Source organism: Oncorhynchus keta, chromosome 23, assembly GCF_023373465.1.
Source record: "Oncorhynchus keta strain PuntledgeMale-10-30-2019 chromosome 23, Oket_V2, whole genome shotgun sequence".
NCBI lineage: Eukaryota > Metazoa > Chordata > Actinopteri > Salmoniformes > Salmonidae > Oncorhynchus > Oncorhynchus keta.
This window is the reverse complement of record NC_068443.1, coordinates 28,285,209-28,307,461: the sequence shown is the minus strand read 5'-3', so window position 1 is coordinate 28,307,461 and position 22,253 is coordinate 28,285,209. Positions and strand designations below refer to the sequence as shown.

At 41.5% G+C, this 22,253-nt stretch overlaps 1 long non-coding RNA gene across 1 annotated transcript; it reads left to right on the top strand.

Annotated features, from left to right (window-relative positions):
* The first annotated feature begins 1,876 nt into the window (after nucleotides 1-1,876).
* On the top strand, nucleotides 1,877-16,602 carry LOC118401688 (uncharacterized). Its single transcript, XR_004829325.2, has 4 exons — nucleotides 1,877-2,018; nucleotides 15,735-16,053; nucleotides 16,245-16,324; nucleotides 16,489-16,602. It is a non-coding gene; the product is annotated as an uncharacterized LOC118401688 (long non-coding RNA).
* Nucleotides 16,603-22,253: the final 5,651 nt, after the last annotated feature.

Below are 22,253 nucleotides of genomic sequence, written 5' to 3'. Positions count from 1 at the left end.
AGTAAGAGTCACTTGTTTAACTGTGGGGTATAAAGAAATGTGTCGTTTCTAAAAAATAAAAATGAAATAAATAGAATCCTATTCAAGTATGCCTGTTACAGATTCTCTAAGTGGCTATTTTAAGAAGTTGACAATGAGGATAAATAATGAAGTATGTAAAAACGATGTGCTAGCAATATTCTACCTGCAGGGCAACTCTGTGTGGTCTGTACTCTGCAGCTGATTATAGTGTATGTGCTGTCTCACACTGTGTACAGGGATGTCAAATCTTACAATGCCCACCCAGGTAGATGGGCATTTCGTTGTTGTGTCTTAAAGATACATTCTCAGTCACAGGAGGATAGGTCCTATTTGATTATTGGTTTGATAGACTACTTTAAATACCATAATGGTATTCTACTCAATCCTTATTAAGGCAAAGGTACGAAGTTATACTTGCAGATAATATCCAGCAATACCATCATGAGGGTAGATTTTGAACACCAGCTGTCAAACTGCCCTATCGTTAAAACATAGAAATCTAAACAATGTGGTATAAACACATTTTACCCTTCTATCCTGAGATGCTCAAAATCAAATCAAATCAAATTGTATTTGTCACATACACATGGTTAGCAGATGTTAATGCGAGTGTAGCGAAATGCTTGTGCTTCTAGTTCCGACAATGCAGTGATAACCAACAAGTAATCTAACTAACAATTCCAAAACTACTGTCTTATACACAGTGTAAGGGGATAAAGAATATGTACATAAGGATATATGAATGAGTGATGGTACAGAGCAGCATACAGTAGATGGTATCGAGTGCAGTATATACATATGGTAGACCGGAGGTTTAATGGTTGCATCTTGTTTACACCTAAATCGTCCTGCTTTGTTCGATCTCAGTGAGGAAGGTATTCGTGTTGAACTATAGTGCAAGCTCTAACACTCATTTGGTCAATGTCGAATGATAGTAGATGGTAGTGAATTGTGCAGAATTGTACTTGTACTACTGGTCTTTTGAAAGACTAAGACAAAATGAAACAAAGGAAATACATATTGAATATGTGTGAGTGGGGGTATCTCATTAAAAGAGACTTATTGTGTCCCTTTATTGTGAACACGTTCGCAATTTAGCATCTGTTAGTATTTATCCAGGAACGCATCTTCAAGTGGTTACTTACAATGAATGGAATTGTGGGAAATTATGAAAGAATTCACTTCTATTGTGTTATGATCACTGTCCTCTTAACCGATGTGATGTGTAACAAAGCACCACAGAGCACTGTGGTTTGAAACTCCTAAGAATTAGCCTGAAAGGTTTTCATTGGGTTGTGGTCGAGGGAGATGTTTCCTGGGTTTTTTACAAACAATAATTTGGCTTGTGATGCTCTGTAAACATTTCATTTAACAAGATGGGGCAAAAACATCCCCTCTATTCAGAGGATGGATGTGTGTGTGTGTGTTTGTGTGTGTAGAAGCAGCTGTTTTTCAGTTTTGTTTTTCAGCTTTAGTGATTTGACTAGTCTTTGAGTGTCTGTTTTCTCAACCGCTCAAATACATTGAATATGCTTTCTGATTACATCCTAACATTATCAGACTGAGACATCAAAATTACTTCATCACGTGAACAAATACTGCCATCCTTAGGTGAAAATGGGGTTCTGCATAGTCTCTCTCTCGCGCTCTCTAGACACTGAGATACTTGTAAACATATTTGAGTCATGAAAGTCTCATTTTAATGTATTATTATTAAAGATATGTGTAATTTATTGCATTTGCACTGAACCTGACCTGATCAAGTTCAGGCAAGTGAAAATTACTGTCAAGCCAACTCCCGCCTAGCCGCAAGGTGGTAGTAATTGTGCAAATCGAAATTTCGAGCACTAAAGAAGAAGAAGTCATTTTCAAGATGGCGACGGCCTGTAGGACTGCATTTGCGGGGGAAAATGTATTGTCGAAAATGCGTCTTATACAGATGTCATGCGTATTTTCCAGAAGTTTAAATCAGTTTTATTTTAATGAACGAATGTAAGGTAAAAATGTCTCTTCTAGATATTTAAAATATGTAACTACCTCATTTACAGACATTGAAAGTGTATTTTTCGGTCATGATTCTATGGCCAAATGTAAACTACTATACACTGAATGTACTAAACATTAGGAACACCTGCTCTTTCCATGACATACTAACCAGAAGAACCCAGGTGAAAGCTATGATCACTTAATGTCACTTGTTAAATCCACTTCAATCAGAGTAGAGGAAGGGAAGGAAACAGGTTAAAGTGGAATTTTTAAGCCCTGAGAAAATATACATGGCTTGTGTGTGCGCGCCATGGGGAAAACAAAATATTTAAGTGCTTTTTGATGGGGTATCAATCAATCAAATGTATTTATAAAGCCCTTTTTACATCAGCCGATGTCACAAAGTACTATACAGAAACCCAGCCTAAATCCCCAAACAGCAAGCAATGCATATGTATTGATCAATAGAAGCACGGGGGCTTGGAAAAACTCCCTAGAAAGGCAGGAACCTTGGAAGAAACCTAGAGAGGAACCAGGCTCTGAGAGGTGGCCAGTCCTCTTCTGGCTGTGCCGGGTGGAGATAACCGTACATAGCCAAGATGTTCAAATGTTCATAGATGACCAGCAGGGTAAAATAATAATAATCACAGTGGTTGTAGAGGGTGCAACAGGTCAGCACCTCAGGAGTAAATGTCAGTTGGCTTTTCATAGACAATCATTCAGAGACAGCAGGTGCGGTAGAGAGTCGAAAACAGCAGGTCCGGGACAAGGTAGCAGGTCCGGTGAACAGGTCTGGGTTCCATAGCCGCAGGCAGAACAGGGTATGGTAGGTGTCAGGTGCACCGGTTTGTCTGTCAAGAACTGCAACTCTTCTGGGTTTTACACACTCAACAGTTTCCCATGTGTATCAACAATGGTCCACCACACAACTGTGGGAAGCATTGGAGTAAATATGAGCCAGCATCCTTGTGGAATGCTTTTATGCAAATTGAGGCTGTTCTGTTGGCCAAAGGGTGCAACTCAATATTAGGAAGGTGTTCAGTGTACATTCTCAATTACACTACTGTTCAAAAGTTGGGGTCACTTAGAACTGTCCTTGTTTTTAAAATAACATCAAATTGATCAGAAATACAGTGTAGACATTAATGTTGTAAATGACTATTGTAGCTGGAAACGGCAGATGTATTTAATGGAATATCTACATAGGCGTACAGAGACCCATTGTCAGCAACCATCACTCCTGTGTTCCAATGGCACATTGTGTTAGCTAATCCAAGTATCATTTTAAAAGGCTAATTGATCAGTTGAAAACTGGCCTTCTTTAGACTAGATGAGTATCTGGAGTATCAGCATTTGTGGGTTTGATTACAGGCTCAAAATTGTCAGAAACAAAACTTACTTCTGAAACTCGTCAGTTTATTCTAAGAAATGAAGGCTATTCCACACGAGAAATTGCTAAGGAACTGAAGATCTCATTCAACGCTGTATACTTCTCCCTTCACAGAACAGCACAAACTGGCTCTAACCAGAATAGAAAGAGGAGTGGGAGGCCCTGATGCACAACTGAGCAAGAGGACAAGTACATTAGAGTGTCTAGTTTTAGAAACAGACGCCTCACAAGTCCTCAACTAGCAGCTTCATTAAATAGTACCCCCAAAACACCAGTCTCAACGTCAACAGTGAAGAGGCGACTCTGGGATGCAAACCTTTTTAAAATTATAAACTTGGATCAGCTAACACAATGCGCCATTGGAACACAGGAGCGATGGTTGCTGATAATGGGCCTCTACGCCTATGTAGATATTCAATTTAAAAATCTATCTGCAATAGTCATACACAAAATGAACGTCTACACTATTTCTGATCAATCTGATGTTATTTTAATGGACAAAATGTGTTTTTCTTTCAAAAACCATGACAGGGATTTCTAAGTGACCCTACACTTTTGAAAGGTAGTATATATCACAATCATAATTGTTAATTCCTCTTAAGAGGAATGAGCAAGCTAATGATTGCAACAAAATATTTATTGCGCCCTATCACATGCACTTAAGTTACATTTTTCAAACGCTTTAAAACTGGCAGCGATTATGTTCAATATACAGAATCAACTTCAACTACAATAGCATTCTGAGTAATAAGGCTGGGAATTGCCAGGGACCTTACAATACTATATTATCACGATACTTAAGTGCCGACACGATTCGATGTTTCAAATATATTGCTCACCGTAAGTGAGGGAGAGCCATGAAGAAAACAACACGTTTTTATCAGTAATGGAAATAAAAGTGCTAAGAACATTGGCTCCATGTTTAAAAAGAAGATTGAGAACAAGCTGTGAAGGAGAAATACTGACGATTTGGTGCAGGTACAGTCAACTAGCACAAAAATAATATAACGATATTGTCAAAACGGTATATATCGTCAAATAATATCCCGATATGTAACTGTTGATTTAAAAAAATATTTAGATTGTTTAACTTATTACAAATCAGTAACGGTAACAGATTAGTTTTTTCTTGCTATGACTGTGATATGTTGTTGTTTATCTAACCTAGTTGAATGCACTGACTGTAAATCACTCTGGATAAGAGCGTCTGCTGAAAGACCAAAATGTTTGGCTCTGCCCCCAAACACATTTGTTCGGTGTGGACCAGATCCAAATCTGAACGATTCATAGACGTCTAAGCTTTGTTTCACAGGTTTGAACATTACGGTCAGGCACAATTTAGTACAGTAGAACATAGAAGATACTGACGAACTCCCATCCAGACATGAAACAAGTGATCAAAGACAAGACCATAGGGGACTCCATCCTAGATCTGATCATTACAAATATGAAGAATCTCTATAACACCCCCACTGTACTTACTCCTCTCAGATCCAGTGATCACAAATGTCTGCTGTTGTCCCCAAACACAACATCAGGAGGGAGAAGCGAGGTGCACTGGAAAAAAGGATGTCTGGTAACCCAGAACAGAAAGTACTGACTGGTCTGCCATGTATGAGGTGGAGAACATTGATTGAAAGGTGGAGATGTTCAACTCCTGCCTAAAGAAGAAAATTGCCTCAAAAAGAAAAGGACCTAAATAAGAAAAGCCCTAAGGAATTGTGGGACTACATTAACAAAGGACTGGGACAAAAGAGAACATCAGTAGGGAGAATACAGGTTGTTTTTAATGTCTTCTTTACTGAGGCATGGACAAGCATCTCTTGCCATCTCCCCCCTGCCGATGCCTACAAGGCAGGTTGAGCTGTGCAGCATTGGCCAGATAAAGCAAGCTCTGACCAGACTCGCCCCATGTAAAGAGTGTGGGCCTGGTGTCATTCCAGCCTGACTACTGAAAGAGCATGCAGAAGATCTAGCCTCTGTCATCACATACATTCGTTAGAGTTTGTTATTGAAGAATAACATAAATTGCTAAAGCAAATCAGGGGGAGAAAAATGTGTTTATTCAGAGAGGACAAATCAAGATGGTGTTGGTTAAAGCCGGTGTCTGATGATTTAAAAATATTTTGTAATTCTATGAATCTTACCCAGTTGATTAATTCACCCACTCGCCCTAATCTTAAATGCCCAGATAAATCTACCCTGATTGATTTGATATTGGCAAATGTTCCACATAAATATTCTGCGGTTGGTGTTTTTTGTAATGATTTAATCTGTTACTCCTACCCCCTACTTTTTCGAACATTCTGTTAAAAATCGCGCAACATTTCAGCACCCCTTTCTCATGCCAGGAATATAGTATATGCATATGATTAGTATGTGTGGATAGAAAACACTCAGACGTTTATAAAACTGGTTAAATCACGGCTGTGACTATAACAGAACGTGCGTTTCATCGAAAAGTGATCACTGAAAATGGGAAAATATATCCATGCGCCACTTCAACCAATTGTTAAACGTGAACCACATTAAATGGGGCCGAGGTTGCAATACCTACAGCTTCCACACGATGTCAACAGTCTTGTCATTTGCCTACTATTTGTTTCTTGGTCAAACAGACACAAGGCAGAGCAGTTCTTCCAGTCTCCGACCGGATATTTTGGTTGAGATTTACCCGGACATTATTTCCAGACGTACAGCTATAGAATATACATCGCCTCGTGATCAATTTGATCACTTATTAACGTTTACTAATACCTAAAGTTGCATTACAAAAGTATTTCGAAGTGTTTTGTGAAAGTTTATCGTCGACTTTTTTAATTTAAAAAAATGACGTTACGTTATAAAACGCTATTTTTTTTGTTGATAACACAGTCTTCATAGATCGATATCTAGGCTATATATGGACCGATTTAATCGAGAGAAAAAAAGACCCAATAGTGTTTATGGGACATCTAGGAGTGCCAACAAAGAAGATGGTCAAAGGTAATGAATGTTTTATATTTTATTTGTGCATTTTGTCTAGCGCCGACTATGCTAATTATTTTGTTTACGTCCCCTGCGGGTCTTTTGGGGTGTTACATGCTATCAGATAATAGCTTCTCATGCTTTCGCCGAAAAGCATTTTAAAAATCGGACTTGTTGCCTGGATTCACAACGAGTGTAGCTTTAATTCAATACCCAGCATGCGTATTTTAATGAACGTTTGAGTTTTAACGAGTGCTATTAGAATTTAGCGTAGCGCATTTGCATTTCCAGATGTCTAGATGGGACGCCTGCGTGTCAGGTAGGAGCAAGAGGTTAAGTGACCATTGTGCTGTTGTTGCTGTTAGAAATACTAAGGTTCCAAAGACAAACCCACGTTTTATTCGTAAGAGAAATTTGAAGTGTTTTAATGAGCAGGCTTTCTTTCTTTCATGATTTGTTTTATTTTAACTGGAGCAAGATTGAGCTTATCCCTGATGTGGAAACTGCCTGGAAATTCTTTCATGATGGTTTTTCCCAAATAGTAAACAAACATGCCCCATTCCGCAGGTTCGGGGTTAAAGGGTGGGATAATCCATGGTTTTCTTCTGAGCTGTCTTGTATTATTCACGACCGTAATCTAGCTTGGGCTAAAGCAAGGAAATCATGTTCTGATGCTGATTGGCTTATTTTTAGGCAGTTTTGAAACAAGTGTTCTTTTCTTCTCAGGAAGGCCAAGTCTGAATATTTTATGTCTGTTACCATGATTACCTGAATGACCCTAGAAAGGTTTGGAAGGCTATTAAGTCCATGTCTGGTAACAGTAATGTTAATTAATTACCGCCATATGTTTTGAAGGACTCTGTTGCTATATATGACAACTGAAATGCTGAATTGTTTCAATGAGCACTTTGCATCATCTGGTAGGCTGTTTGATTCAGTGTCCTCTGTCTCTGTACAACCCTGTGTGGATGAACCAGTGTCCTGTCTCTGTACAACCCTGTGTGGATGAACCAGTGAGAGTTGGTCAAACTTTGAGCTTTTTGCCATTTTCAGTGCAGTTGGTACATAAAGCCCTGAAATCCTTAGATCAGAGAAAGCCTGCAGGTCCTGATCTTTTGGATCCCTGCTTTTTAAATCTGGCATCTGATTTCAAAGCTGAACCACTTACATTTCTGTTCAATCTAACCCTGGAATGTAATGAAATTCCAAAGATCTGGAAATCAGCATTTGTCCTACCACTTTTAAAAGGGGAAGTTCCAACTCTTTTAAATAATTATAGGCCAATCTCAAAGCTGTCACCCCTGGTGAAAATACTTGAAATTCTTGTAAGTGAACAGCTAAAAGAGTTTTTATTTACTAACTCTATTTTATCAATGTGCCAATCGGGCTTCAGAAAGAAGCATAGCACAATTACAGCAGCCATGAAGGTTTTAAATGATATCACTGAAGCCATTGACAAAAAACATCACTGTTTCACTTTTTATTGATCTCTCTAAGGCTTTTGATACAGTTGATCATGCTATACTAAGGCAGAGATTGTCGAGTGTAGGTCTTTCGGAGCATGCAGTTGCATGGTTTGCTAACTATCTGTTTGATAGAACTCAGTGCACTCAATTTGACGGGCTTATGTCAAATTGTCTGTCTTGAATGGTGTGCCCCAAGGCTCTGTACTTGGTTCTCTCTTATCTATATAAATGATTTAAACAAAAATGTCCAAAATGCACAACTTCATTTTTATGCTGATGGTACTGTTTACTGTTGTGCCTCGTCTCTCACAAAAGCTTTCCAGAACATGCAAACTGCTTTTTATACTGTTCAACATACCCTGTGTCAATTGAAGTTTATCCTCAATGCTGAGAGAACTAAACTAATGGTGTTTTCTAATGCAAGAAATAGACCTCTAAAACTTTCACCTATTACTACCTGTCAGGACAAGGAGATTGAGGTTGTAACCTCATATAAATATCTTGGAATTTTAATTGATGACGGTCTCTCTTTTAAATTGCATATTCAACCATTTACAAATTGAAATTGGGATTGTATTTTAGGAATAAGGCCTGTTTTTCTTTTGAAGCCAGAAGGAGGCTGATATCAGCTACATGTATGTCTTTACTAGACTATGGGGATATTTTATATATGAATGCTTCCGCTCAGTGTTTGAGATCAATTGACACTCTTTACAATGGCACTTTGAGATTTATTTTAAAATGCAAAACCCTTACACACCACTGCACTTTGTATAACAGGGTTGGCTGGCCTTCTCTAGTCACTCGTAGGCTCAGTCACTGGTATACTTTTATTTACAAAGCCATTTTGGATTTACTACCTTGTTATTTGGGCATTTTTATTGTTCAGAAATGTAGTGGGTACTCTTTTCGTTCGCTGGACTTTATCCTGCCAACTGTTACAAATGTCCGAACTGAATTTGGTAAAAGGGCTTTTATGAACTCTGCCCTATCGTCTTGGAACACCTTACAAAATACTTTTAAACTTGAAGAACTTGTCCCGATTGGTGTTTTTAAATCACTGATGAAGGATTTTGAGGCTGATTCCCTGACCTGTCAATGTTTTTAATTAGCTGTTTTATACTCTTGTGAATTCAATGGTTTTTACTAGATTACTTGTAGTTTTTCCATGTTGTCTGTCTGTCTAATTTTTTTGTAATGACTTGGTGCTGCCTATCTTGGCCAGGGCACTCTTGAAAAATATATTTTAATCTCAATGAGCCCTTCCTGGTTAAATAAAGGTTAAATACATTTTAAAATATGTTATGCTGGGAGTCAGATGTTCAGTCTCCCTGTCCAAAAATACTGATTGTTATGAAAACTTTAAACCGGCCCTATTTAATCGGCCGACCTCTACTCTGGACATGGGATATTCAGACGATGTAGGGCTGTTCCGAGCCATACCATTAACCAGCATCAAAGAGGATATTTCCATGGGCTTGGAGGCAAAACAGCTGGAAGAGTGGACCACATCCAACAACATGCTCCTGAATGAGAAAAGGTCTATGGAAATTCAGATATGTTTTTCTAGAGCCCATCCACAACCTGCACCACTGATCATAGGAGGACAGGAAGTACCAGTGGTAACAGCTAAGTATCTTGGTTTTCATCTAGCCTCTAACCTCAGTGGTGACACATATGGGGAGTAGTCAGTGAGGAAGGCCTAAAAAACTGCACTTTTTGACTGTTCTTGCCAGAAATGGCCTAACCACTGAAGATCTGGTCTATACTACATTGGTGAGGCCTTGTCTGAAATACGGTGGAGTGCTGTTAGTTGGATGCACTAAAAGGCAGCAGGCCCAACTAGACAGGGTGCAGTTGAGGGTCTTGAAGATCATCTCCAGAGGTTGGGCAGTCCAACCACAGCTCCCCTCACTGCAGAGTAGGCGAGAGCAGGCTGCAGTGTATCTGGTGAAGGACATGCACACTCTTGACCATCCACTGAATAACTTGCTCCCTCCAAAAAGAGGTAACTGCACCACCAGGCTCCTGAGAAACAGCCACGAACTGTCCTGTATAACTGCCCGTACGAACCGCCTGCGAAACGCCACATTGCTATCAGACAGTATAATAACTCTAGTTCTTAAATGGTTCTCCCAAAAATTATATATTTCTTTTACCCCTTTTTCTCCCCAATTTCATGGTATCCAATTGTTTTCGTAGCTACTATCTTGTCTCATCGCTACAACTCCCGAATGGGCTCGGGAGAGACGAAGGTTGAAAGTCATGCGTCCTCCGATACACAACCCAAGCAAGCCAAGCTGCTTCTTAACACAGCGTCATCCGACCCGGAAGCCAGCCGCACCAATGTGTCGGAGGAAACACTGTACACCTGGCAACCTTGGTTAGCGCGCACTGCCCCCGGCCCGCCACAGGAGTCGCTGGTGCGCAATGAGACAAGGATTTCCCTACCGGCCAAACCCTCCCAAACCTGGACGACGCTAGGCCAATTGTGCGTCGCCCCACGGACCTCCCGGTCTCCCATCCACAAGGCCGCAGGGCTGACCAACTGACAAGTGTCTTCACTGACATTTTCAACCTCTCCCTGTCCGAGTCTGTAATACCAACATATTTTAAGCAGACCACTATAGTCCCTGTGCCCAAGAACACTAAGGTTACCTGTCTAAATGACTACCGACTCATAGCACTCACGTCTGTAGCCATCTCTATTGCACTCCACACTGCCCTTTCACACCAAGACAAAAGGAACACCGATGTGTGAATGCTATTCATTGACTACAGCTCCGCGTTCAACACCCTATTGCCCTCAAAGCTCATCGCTAAGCTAAGGACACTGGGACTAAACACTTCCCTCTGCAACTGGATCTTGAACTTCCTGACGGGCGCCCCCCAGGTGGTAAGGGTCGGTAACAACACATCCTCCATGCTGTTTCTCAATACAGGTCCCCCTCGGGAGTGCGTGCTCAGTCCCCTCCTCTACTCCCTGTTCACTCATGACTGCACGGCCAGGCATGACTCCAACACCATTAAGTTTGTAGATGACACAACAATGGTAGGCCTGATCACCGACAACGATGACCTGGCCATTTGGTGCCAGGACAACAACCTCTCTCTCAATGTGATCAAGACAAAGGAGATGATTGTGGACTACAGGAAAAGGAGGACCGAGCACGCCCCCATTCTCTTCGACGGGGCTGTAGTGGAGCATGTTAAAAGCTTCAAGTTCCTTGGCGTCATCATCACCAACAAACTATCATGGTCCAAGCACACCAAGACAGTCGTGAAGAGGGCACAACAAAACCTATTCCCCCTCAGGAGACTGAAAAGATATGGCATGGGTCCTCAGATCCTCAAAAGCTTCCACAGCTGCACCAGCTGGTGCGTGGTATGCCTGGTATGGCAACTGCTCGGCCTCTGACCGCAAGGCACTACAGAGGGTAGTGCGTAAGGCCCAGTACATCACTGGGGCCAAACTTCCTGCTTTCCAGGACCTCTATACCAGGCGGTGTCAGAGGAAGGCCCTAAAAATTGTCAGGCTCCAGCCACACTAGTCATAGACTGTAATCTCTGCAAATGGTGCCGGAGCACCAAGTCTAGGTCCAAGAGGCGTCTAAACAGCTTCTTCCCCTAAGCCATAAGACTCCTTAACAACTAATCAAATGCCTACCCAGACTATTTGCATTGCCCCACCCCTCTTTTATGCTGCTGCTACTCTCTATTATCTATGCATAGTCACTTTAATAACTCTACCTACATGTACATATTACCTCGACACCGGTGCCCCTGCACATTGACACTGTACAGGTACCCCTGTATATAGCTCCGCTATTGTTATTTTACTGATTTAATTATTTGTTTTATTTTATTTTGGTATTTTTCATAACTGCAGTTGGTTAAGGGCTTTTAAGTAAGCATTTCACTGTAAAGTCTACACCTTATGTATTTGGCGCATGTGACAAGTAAAAAATGATTTGAAGAATTTTATGTCCCTAACATCATGCATAAACAGTGCCTTCAAAAAGTATTCATATCGCTTGACTAATTCCCCATTTGTATTACAGCTGGAATTCAAAATGTATTAACTTTTTTTTTAAACTAAAAATCACGCAATACCCCATAACGACAAAGTGAAAACATGTTTGTAGACCTTTTAGCAAATGCTTCTATTCATGACAAGTTTTGTTTGCAGAGAAATTAAATGTGGACTGTTCTAGCATTTAAAGTGTGACTCCACAGAAATATAAACAAGCATTCACTTGGGAACAGCAGAGAACCCCCTCCTGGGTCAAGAGCCTTGCTGGCTAATATTTGTTTTGTGCATGCAACAAACTGTCAGTAGCGATTTGAGATACTTATAGATTTTAGGTCAGAAACTTCCAAAAGTTCACAATGTACTCGTTAGTATTTAGTTAGCATTGTCTATAAGGCTTCCTTAATACTTTTAGCTAGCATTCTGGTAAGTGCATTTTTTGGGGGGGGCTTAGTTTGAATATTAGTACTTTTGAAATAAATACCTGCAGTCAACTTGTGCACTGGGTAATAAAGCAGATCGCGTTCATCATTTCGCCTGTTTAAATAATTTTTCTTTATGAAGCTTACCGGTACTAGTTAGCCCAAAACAGAGGTTTGAGCCAGTCACTTGTGTTTGTTTACAAAGAAGCACAACAAGAAAATGTGAGGGGAGTCGCTCCTGCAGCACAACTTAAGTGAGGTGAAGTTACACTTGTATGAAATTCACTGTTTGCTAGCTATAAATCCTATAACTGTTAAGTTAACTAACCAAATAAATTATTTCCAGCTGGGTTTTGCTAACTTGCTAATGTCAGCTTAGTGTTTAATGTTATCTTGCAAGATCAAGCTTCTTGGTAACAGCAGCCGAGATAATCCCCTCAATTTAGATCCCGGCTGCCTGTTATTTGTTTTGTGTGTACTGCAAACTGCATTTTGACATAGTTGCGTAACCTTATGAGCTGGGTTGTGTCCTAGTAGTAAATGTTTGCATGCGCTCGTTAGCATTTACCTCGCATCCACTATAACTTCCTTAGAACTTGTTAGCATTTTGTCATCATTCTGGTCATTTACATTTATGGGGCAATATTTACATTTGGGCAAAAAATGGCACCCCTTGTGAGCACGGAAATAATATATCCCCGGATGGCACAGGCACGGTATGAAGGTGGATATCTGGTTACCGCCCAATCCTACTGTGCTCTACTGTGCTGGCCAGACTTGTGGAACATGAATGTCTATGATAGACGTCTATGTTTGGGCTAAATCGGGGCCGGTCCAGACCAAATCTGAACTTCTATGTTTGGCCCAAATATAGGCCGGACGTTTGTGGAATTTCAAATTAAGGCCGGAGCGAACCAAATCTGAACCAAATATAGATGTCTATGATTGGTTCAGATTTGGTCCAGACCGAAGCAAAAATCAACATCCAAAGGTGCTTCAACAAAGTACTGAGTAAAGAGCCTGAATACTATCATTAAAAAAAATATATATATTAAAAGTTTTTTCATTGTCATTATAGGGTATTGTGTTTTGAGGGGGGAAAAACTATTTCATTAATTTTAGAATGAGGCTGTAAGATAATGTGTAAAGCCAAGAGGTCTGAACACTTTCCAAAAGCACTATATACACACTACATGACAAAGTATGAACATCCTATTCCAAAATCATTGGCATTAATATGTAGTTCAGGCCAATCAAGTTCTTCCACACCTATCTCGACAAACCATTTCTGTATGGACCTCTCTTTGTGCACGGGGGCATTGTCATGCTGAAACAGGAAAGGGCCTTCCTGAACCTGTTGCCACAAAGTTGAAGGACACATTTGTCTACAATGTCATTGTATGCTGTAGCGTTAAGATTTCCATTGACTGGAACTAAGGGTCCTAGCCCGAACAAGATTCCAATGTTGATGTAAAGAAATTGTGTTGTTCTGTGGTGTGTAATGAGGAGCAAACAAACACTGCACGTGACACATTTATGAAATTGCTTATTCCAGTTACTAATAAGCATGTACCCATTTAAGAAAATGACTGTACTAACTAATTGAAAAATGTTATGGTTGAGGGATGAGGCAAAAGGAATGGGAATAAGTCTGGCTGCACAACCCATTGGGCAAGTGTAGCAAATTTAGTAAACTTAGGCGTGACATGTCAGCAACAAACGCTGACACTACACATCCAAGTATATCTGACCAAATTATGAAAGACAACCATTGTACTTTTGAATTCCGTAAAGTGTGGAAGAGGTGAAAACATTCTGTCAACAATGACAAGCCACCGGGGTCTGACAACATGGATGGAAAATTACTATGGATAATAAAGGACGATATTGCCACTCCTATTTGACATTTTCAATTTAAACCTACTAGAAATTGTGTGCCCCCAGGCTTGGAGGGAAGCCATGTCGCTATCAAAGAATAGTAAATCCCCCTTTTACTGGCTCAAATAGCCGACCAGCCTGTTACCAACACTTAGTAAACTTTTGGCGAAAATATTTGACCAAATACAATGCTATTTTACAGTAAACAAACTTTCAACATGATTATAGGGAAGTACATTCAATAAGCACAGCACTTACACAAATGACTAATGATTGACTAAGAGAAATTGATCAAATGTTGTGGGGGCTGTTAGACTTCAGTGCGGCTTTTGACATTATCCATCATAGTCTGCTGCTGAACAAAACGTATGTTATGGCTTTACACCCCCTGCTATATCATGGCTACAGAGGGTGTTCTTTAATGGAAGCCTCAACATAATCCAGGTAGAATTAGGAATTCCCCAGGGCAGCTGTCTAGGCCCATTACATATTCAACCTTTACTAATGACATGCCACTGGCTTTGAGTATGACTGCAACACTTAACAAAGAGCTTCAGTTAGTTTCAGAGTGGGTTGCAAGGAATAAGTTAGTCCTAAATATTTCTAAAACTAAAAGCATTGCATTTTGGACAAATCATTCACTAAACTCTAAACCCCAACTACATCTTGTAATAATGTGGAAATTGAGCAAGTTGATGTGACTAAACCTCTTGGAATAACTCTGGAATGTAAATTGTCATGGTCAAAACATATTGATACAACAGTAGCTAAGATGGGGAGAAGTCTGTCCATAATAAAGTGCTGTTAAGGTAGAGCAGCACTTATCAACCAAGCAGATCCTACAGGCCCTAGTTTTGTTCCACCTGGTTGAGTGTTCAAGTGCCACAAAAATGGGTTTAAGAAATTGCAATTGGCTCAGATCAGGGCAGCACGCCTTGCCCTTGGATGTACACAGAAAGCTAATATTAATCATATGCATGTCAATCTCTCCTTGCTCAAAGTGGAGGAGAGTGACTTCATCACTACTTGTATTTATGAGAGGTATTTACATGTTGAATGCACCGAGCTGTCTGTTTTGAACTACTGCCTCACAGCGCGGACACACATGCATACCCCACAAGACATGCCACGAGAAGTCTATTCATAATCCCCAAGTCCAGATCAGACAACACACAGTACTACATAGAGCCATGACTACATGGAACTCTATTCCACATCAAGTTACTGATGCAAACAGTAAAATTTGATTTTAAAAAACACATACAAATACACTATGGAACAGCGGGGCATGTGAAGCAACACATAGGCGATACACGATAACGTACACACAGATGTTCTACTGTAGATATGTGGTCGTGGTGGAGTAGGGGCCTGAGGGCATGCAATGTGTTGTCAAATCTGTGAATGTATTTTCATGTTTTTCAAATTGTATGAACACCTTAATTTTGCTGGACCCCAGGAGGAGTAGCTGCTGCCTCAGCAGCAGCTAATGGGGATCCCTAATAAATACAAATGAACTGCTTAATGAATATGGAGGACGTTGTTCACTCATACTTGTTCACTTCATTTTACAGGGGTGCCCAGGATTTCTAGCCGGGGATGTGCTGCGATCCAAAATCCAGAAACTGGACATAGCTGGTGTGTTTGGAATGGCGTGCAGGCACAAGCATCCGCTGAAATTCCTGAACCTGAAGACGGGAGAGAAGTTTGTGGATGGAATGGATGCTTCAGATGTATAGTTTACGTATTTTATTTATGTATGACATTGGCTATGATGACTGATGTTGAACTGTCATTTCAAGGCTTGCAAATACTGTGTTCTTACTGGGGACCTGAAAGCAATGCAGGAACCAAACATCTCAACGTTTCTTCACTATGACATTGCTATGTCAGGTATAACAATACATTAGATTGTATTTAATATTTAACCACCAGCCTGTAGTAAGAGATTCATGAATTGCATGATACGGTTTTATGAATGGCTTGAAACAGATTGCTTCATACCTGCTTTGTAATCATAAGTAATGTTTTACACAAAAATTCACAAAAGACCTGCTCCTACACTAAATTATTTTTCTATTTAGAAAAACAGTCCCGATCTGATGGTGGACCCCCCATTTGCAGGCCAGCCTTTCATGCCTATGCTCGTAATGCTGACTGTCAGGTAATGAAGAAAACATTTTCTTTCTCATTTATTCTGTTAAACAACACTTCTTTATAGTTGCCCAAACAGGGTTAAGAAACAGCTAGTTGTAATTTGTCCCAGTCCCTTAATTAATCATCTTCTCCCATTGTAATTATGGCTTCTGATTTGACTTTAAATTTCAGGTCACTGATTGTACCAGGTATGTGACTGGTAGTGGGCTTGCTGACAGAGAACAGATGGAGAGGTTGTTCTAATTTGGAAAATTTGAAAGATCACAAAAGAGATGACACCATATCTGGTCATCTATGAATGTTTCATGTTCTGATTATTCATCAGTCTGACAAGCATGCACACCATGAACCGCTTGTATTGTGCTTCTACCTCTGCATTGCTTGCCCTTTGGGGTTTTAGGCTGGGTTTCTGTAAAGCACTTTGATGCTGTTTCACAACTGCTGATGTAAAAAGGGCTTTAAAATACATTTGATTAATTTGGTGATGAAATCCTTTCTGTGGTTTCATTGACAATTCAATATTTTAGTCAAACTCCCAACATTTTCCATAAGACATGTTTGTCTACTTTGTGGGCATTGCACATGTAGAAGTCAGCACAAAACTGTCCGTGTGGTTTTATTTTGTTCGGCAGTAGATTTAATTAGGCCTGTGATTATGTCGTAGGCAGCACACTGTCGGACGTGGAAGTTTGGACCTGTAAGATAAAGGAAAACCTCAGACAAGAGGACGTTGTTCCTTACCTGGCAGGAGAGAGACGTGGAAACTCTTGCAGAGCAACATCGAGTCGCGTAAGTAGTTGCTACATCTCTGACCTAAGGTTTTATCCCGTCTCTAAATAGCCCTTTCTGTCTGGCTTAGCCCTACCAGTCATGACTGACACGCTACTATTTATCCTGGTCCCACAATCTACTAGATCTCCCTGTTACTTTATACTGTTATCACCACCACCTGCCCCTTTCCACTGCATATCCCAAAGACTGAATGCCCCCCCTGTCCTGCTTAATCCATTCAACATTAAGTCTTCTGACCGGATTGAATGCTGGTCTCTACACTGCAGCAATTTTGGAAAGTCTGCAGACTAAGATGACTCACTGTCTGCTGACAACAATCCATAGGCTGGTCCTGAAGTGCTCTTTCTATTGTGGCCTAGTCTGAAAGTATGCAGGTACTGCAGCCAATTCAGTCTTGTTGAACACGGCATCACTCCCTGGCATATCACTGCTGTTGATATCTAATTATTATTCCCACAGGTGTTTTGAACTATATGAAAGATTTCTATCAAACTTCAAGATTTTCATTACCATTTCTTTCAAATGTTGTGCAGCTCTCCAGAAAAGACAGGTGGACATCGGAGAGAATAAAAAAGCAGATCATCTCCTACAATGGAGGGAACAAGTCACCTCAATTCCCCCTAAGACTGGAGTACATGGATGTTCTCCAGCAAGACCATCCAGTCTGGTCCCAGGTGTCCAAACGTTTGGGGGATAGTCTGCTCCGGGCCAAGCAGCATGCAGTGATGCTGCACAAGGTCCTAAACGATATCATAACCGCCATCGATAAAAGAGTGTACTCTGCAGCCAACTTCATCGACCTGGCCAAGGCTTTTGACTCTGTCAATCACCGTATTTTTATCGGCAGACTCCACAGCCTTGGTTTCACTAATGACCTCCTCGCCTGGTTCACTAACTACTTCTCAGATGGAGTTCAGTGTGTCAAATCGGAGGGCCTGTTGTCCGGACCTCTGGCAGTCTCTATGGGGGTGCCACAGGGTTAAATTCTCGGGCCGACACTCTTCTCTGTATATATCAACGATGTCACTCTTTCTGCGGTTGATTCTTTGATCCACCTCTAATCAGACGACACCATTCTGTATACATCTGGCCCTTCTTTGGACGCTGTTAACAAACCTCCAGACAATCTTCAATGCCATACACCACTCCTTCCATGGCCTCCAACTGCTCTTAAATGCTAGTAAAACGAAATGCATGCTCTTCAACCGATCACTGCCCACACCCACCCGCCCTACTAGCATCACTACTCTGGACGGTTCTGACTTAGGTATTTATAGTTGTCCACATATTCAGAGTGTCTGGCTAGACTGTGAACTCTACTTCCAGACTCCTATTAAGCATCTCCAATCCAAAATTAAATCTAGAACCGGCTTCCTATTTTTCCTACTAAGCCTCCTTCATTCATGCTGCCAAACATACCCTTGTAAAACTGACTATCCTACCGATCCTTCACTTCGGTGATGTCATTTACAAAATAGCCTCCAACACTCAGCAAATTGGATGTAATCTATCACAGTACCATCCGTTTTGTCACACAATATACTACCCACCACTGCAACCTGTATGCTCTCGTTGGCTAGTCCTTGCTACATTTCCGTTGCCAAACCCACTGGCTCCAGGTCATCTATTTATTTTTATTTATTTTTTTACCTTTATTTAACCAGGCAAGTCAGTTAAGAACATATTCTTATTTTCAATGACGGCCTGGGAACAGTGGGTTAACTGCCTGTTCAGGGGCAGAACGACAGATTTGTACCTTGTCAGCTCGGGGGTTTGAACTCGCAACCTTCCGGTTACTAGTCCAACGCTCTAACCACTAGGCTACGCTGCCGCTAGGTAAAGCTCCGCCTTATCTCAGCTCACTGGTCACCACAGCAACACCCACCTGTAGCATGCGCTCCAATACGTATATTTCACTGGTCATCCCCAAAGTCAACACCTCCTTCCAGTTGTCTGCTGCCAATGACTGGAAGGAATTGCAAAAATCACTGAAGTTGGAGGCTTGGTCAGCACATATGTATAGGAGGACAGTGATTCAGAAGATGAAAGTGGTTGAGGTGTGTGTGTGTGTTATATAGGGGCAAACTATACACTGAGTATTCAAAACATTAAGAATACCTTCCTAATATATTGAGTTGCTGGATGTAATTTGGTTGGTGGACCATTCTTGATACACACAGGAAACTGTTGAGCGTGAAAAACCAAACAGCATTGCAGTTCTTGACACAAACCGGTGTGCCTGACACCTACTACGATACTCTATTCAAAGGCACTTAAATATTTTGTCTTCACCCTCTGAATGTGTTTGATCATTTTTCTTCCTTGTTGTAAGCCATTTTGTTCTTCCCTGGCAACTCAAGTCTGAGAATGTTAATTGCCACTAAAGAAGGTGATACTGATAACTCGCTGTCTCTCCAGGAACTCCCATTTGCCCCCATAATGGATGATGATATGCAAGAATGAATTGGTATCCATGTATGATTAAGTACCTGAAGGTTTTTAGTTATGTTGTTAAATGACAGCAACCGTAGAATGTAATGGAAAAAGGATCAGATATAAAGATGGGTTTTTGTCTATTGTAATGCCTATTGTATCTAAGGATCAGTATTTACTAAATGCACTCCTGATGATAGACTGACTATGTTAAGTAAAAATGTATTTTTATTATCCCATATGGTGGTACAAGGCGGTAGTGTAATAGAAATGTTTAATGTGTTCTGTCTCTGCAAATCTGTGACTACATGTAACGTGTTTCTTGTTGGGTTAGGAGGTTCTGTGACTGCTCTCAGGGAGGACTGATAGTAGAACAGAAAGAAGGGAACACAGTTTCTAGGCGTTGGGCCAAAGTAACGATGTGCAAGGTCACAATCAGCTTAATGCACGCTGAGAGCAGCAACGCCTAGTTTGTGCATGAGTATAAAGAGTGCTGAAGGGAAAACATCCCTTCAGAGCTTCCGACAGACTTGTATAAGCTTCCGACAGACTGTTAAGTTTTTTGTAACCTCTCCGGCCGTGATGATAAAGATATGTTAATTTAACTTGGAGTCCTTAGTGGTATTTTCTACGACAGTAGTTACCCATGCTTCTCCAGGCATACATAACACTGAACATGGCATCACCGGGCTTACCCCATTCTTTGTAACGTGTGGCAGGCATGCCTGTCTTCCTTTTGAGGTTTTAGGTGTATAGGCCCTGATGCTGCGGATGGACCTAGATGGATGGGCGAGGCACCATCATGACCAGCTACGATGGGCCTACAGTCCGGTTGAAACAAGGACCCGATATCAGCAGGGGCAAGAGAAACAGCGGTACGACAAGCAGGCAAAGGACCTTCCATTGATGGTTGATGAACGGGTGCTCCTGCAAAACTTACGATGATGTGATCAGGATAAATTAATCCCCCGATGGCAACCGCGGCCGTTTGTCATTCTAGGACACCTTCGGCCTGGACTGCCAGTCCTTCCTGTCCGACCAGAGGGAGGGGGAACAATACAGACAATTCATTGGATCCATGTGCGGCTTGCCCCTAACCATCCTTCAAACTTCGCCCAGATGTATAGCACTTTGTGACATCGGCTGATGTAAAAAGTGATTGGTTGGCTGGGGAGTTACTTCAATGTTTAGCTTAGCCAGGCACCTAAGCCAGACGGACAGAACTACACATGGTACCCAGTCAGACTCCCTGCCATTCCCCAGGCCAGAGAAGAGCCCGCTGCACCCCCAAGGTTACAGGTCCAACAGAGAGAACCGAAGGCCCCTACTTAGGTACTGGGCTCCGTTGGTTAGTTCAGTATAGTCGGGACGACGACAGAGAAAGTGTGTGTGTGTTGGGGTGGGGGGGTTAGGGGCTGGTGTGATCAGACGCACCTGCAGGGAGTTATCTAATCAGACAGGTAGATGGGGATTGGCTGTCATTTCCTTTAAAGCCCTGTGTTTTGTGGTGTTTGATGCTTGGAGTTGAGTGGAGAATGTCTCTGAGGTGGGATCGGGCCCTTATGCAAGTGTCCATGTCTTAGGTGTTTGCTGTGATCACACTGGACCAGTGTCTGCCGAACAAAGTCTTAGTGGCGAATTCAAGTGAGGAAGTGGGCGGCTGCCCTGATGACGAACTGGGCTGTGGGGAGCAGAGGGCCGAGAGAGGCATTGGTACAGCGCACATCTAGGAGCTTTAGCCTCTTCCTGTGTTCACCTTAAATACTCTTTCTCTCTGGGCCATTTTGCCACACTACTGGAAGCCACTATTGTCGGCAGGTTTCCCTGCCGTCTGTCTCCCTCTCGTTCAGCATCAGAGATGGGGCCATCGGTGATATAGGCAAGCCAGAGACTCAGACCATATGCACTCCAGGACAGGGAGTTGTGCGGATCTGGGTATCACCAGACAGATGTTAATATTTCAATTTTTGTGGGGATTTGATTCTGCCACCCTCTGTCTTTTCCCCTCCCTATTTTGTCTCATAGCAGTAGAAAGTCATTTTAGAGGGGTTTGGCAGAGTAGAGCAGGGCCCAGGGTGGGTCCCATATTGGGTGCCGCACCAGAGTGAGATTGTAGTGCCTTTCACCATATTGTTTGCAGTGCCATATCAGAGTAATTCGCAGTGTGTCACTTTTGCATGCCTGATATTTACCTGAGGGAGTAAGGGGAGGGTCTATTTTGTGGACACCGTCTGGGAAATCGTACAGTCTGCTGTGGGGAAACGGGGTCCAATCCATTTTAACCCATGAATTGAAACTAAAACTTACCTTGAGCATACTTACCTGTCCTGGTCTTCTGTGTTGGGGTTGTGTGCTGGAGAACATTTAAATCCTTTGTTGGGTGCAGTTAAAAGGAATTCACACTAAACTGTTACATGTGTCTGTGTGGAGTCTAGAGTTGCTAGGGCAACTGGGCCTGCCTGCTCAGAGAAGATAGGGAGGAGCAGACGGACCAGAATGGAGAGGAGAAAAAACGGAAGGAAATCAAGCTGCAGTGGCATCTGTCCAGATAACTCATCCAAAGGGCTTTGACTTCTCAAACACAGCAAAAAGAAAACACAATATTAATTTATGTACTTACTTAGATAACTAGCAAGTTGAACTTAGAGGTTGCCCTAATGCAGAATTCTTAGTTTTTTCACGCAGTAAAAAATTATAAGAGCATAAGAAAT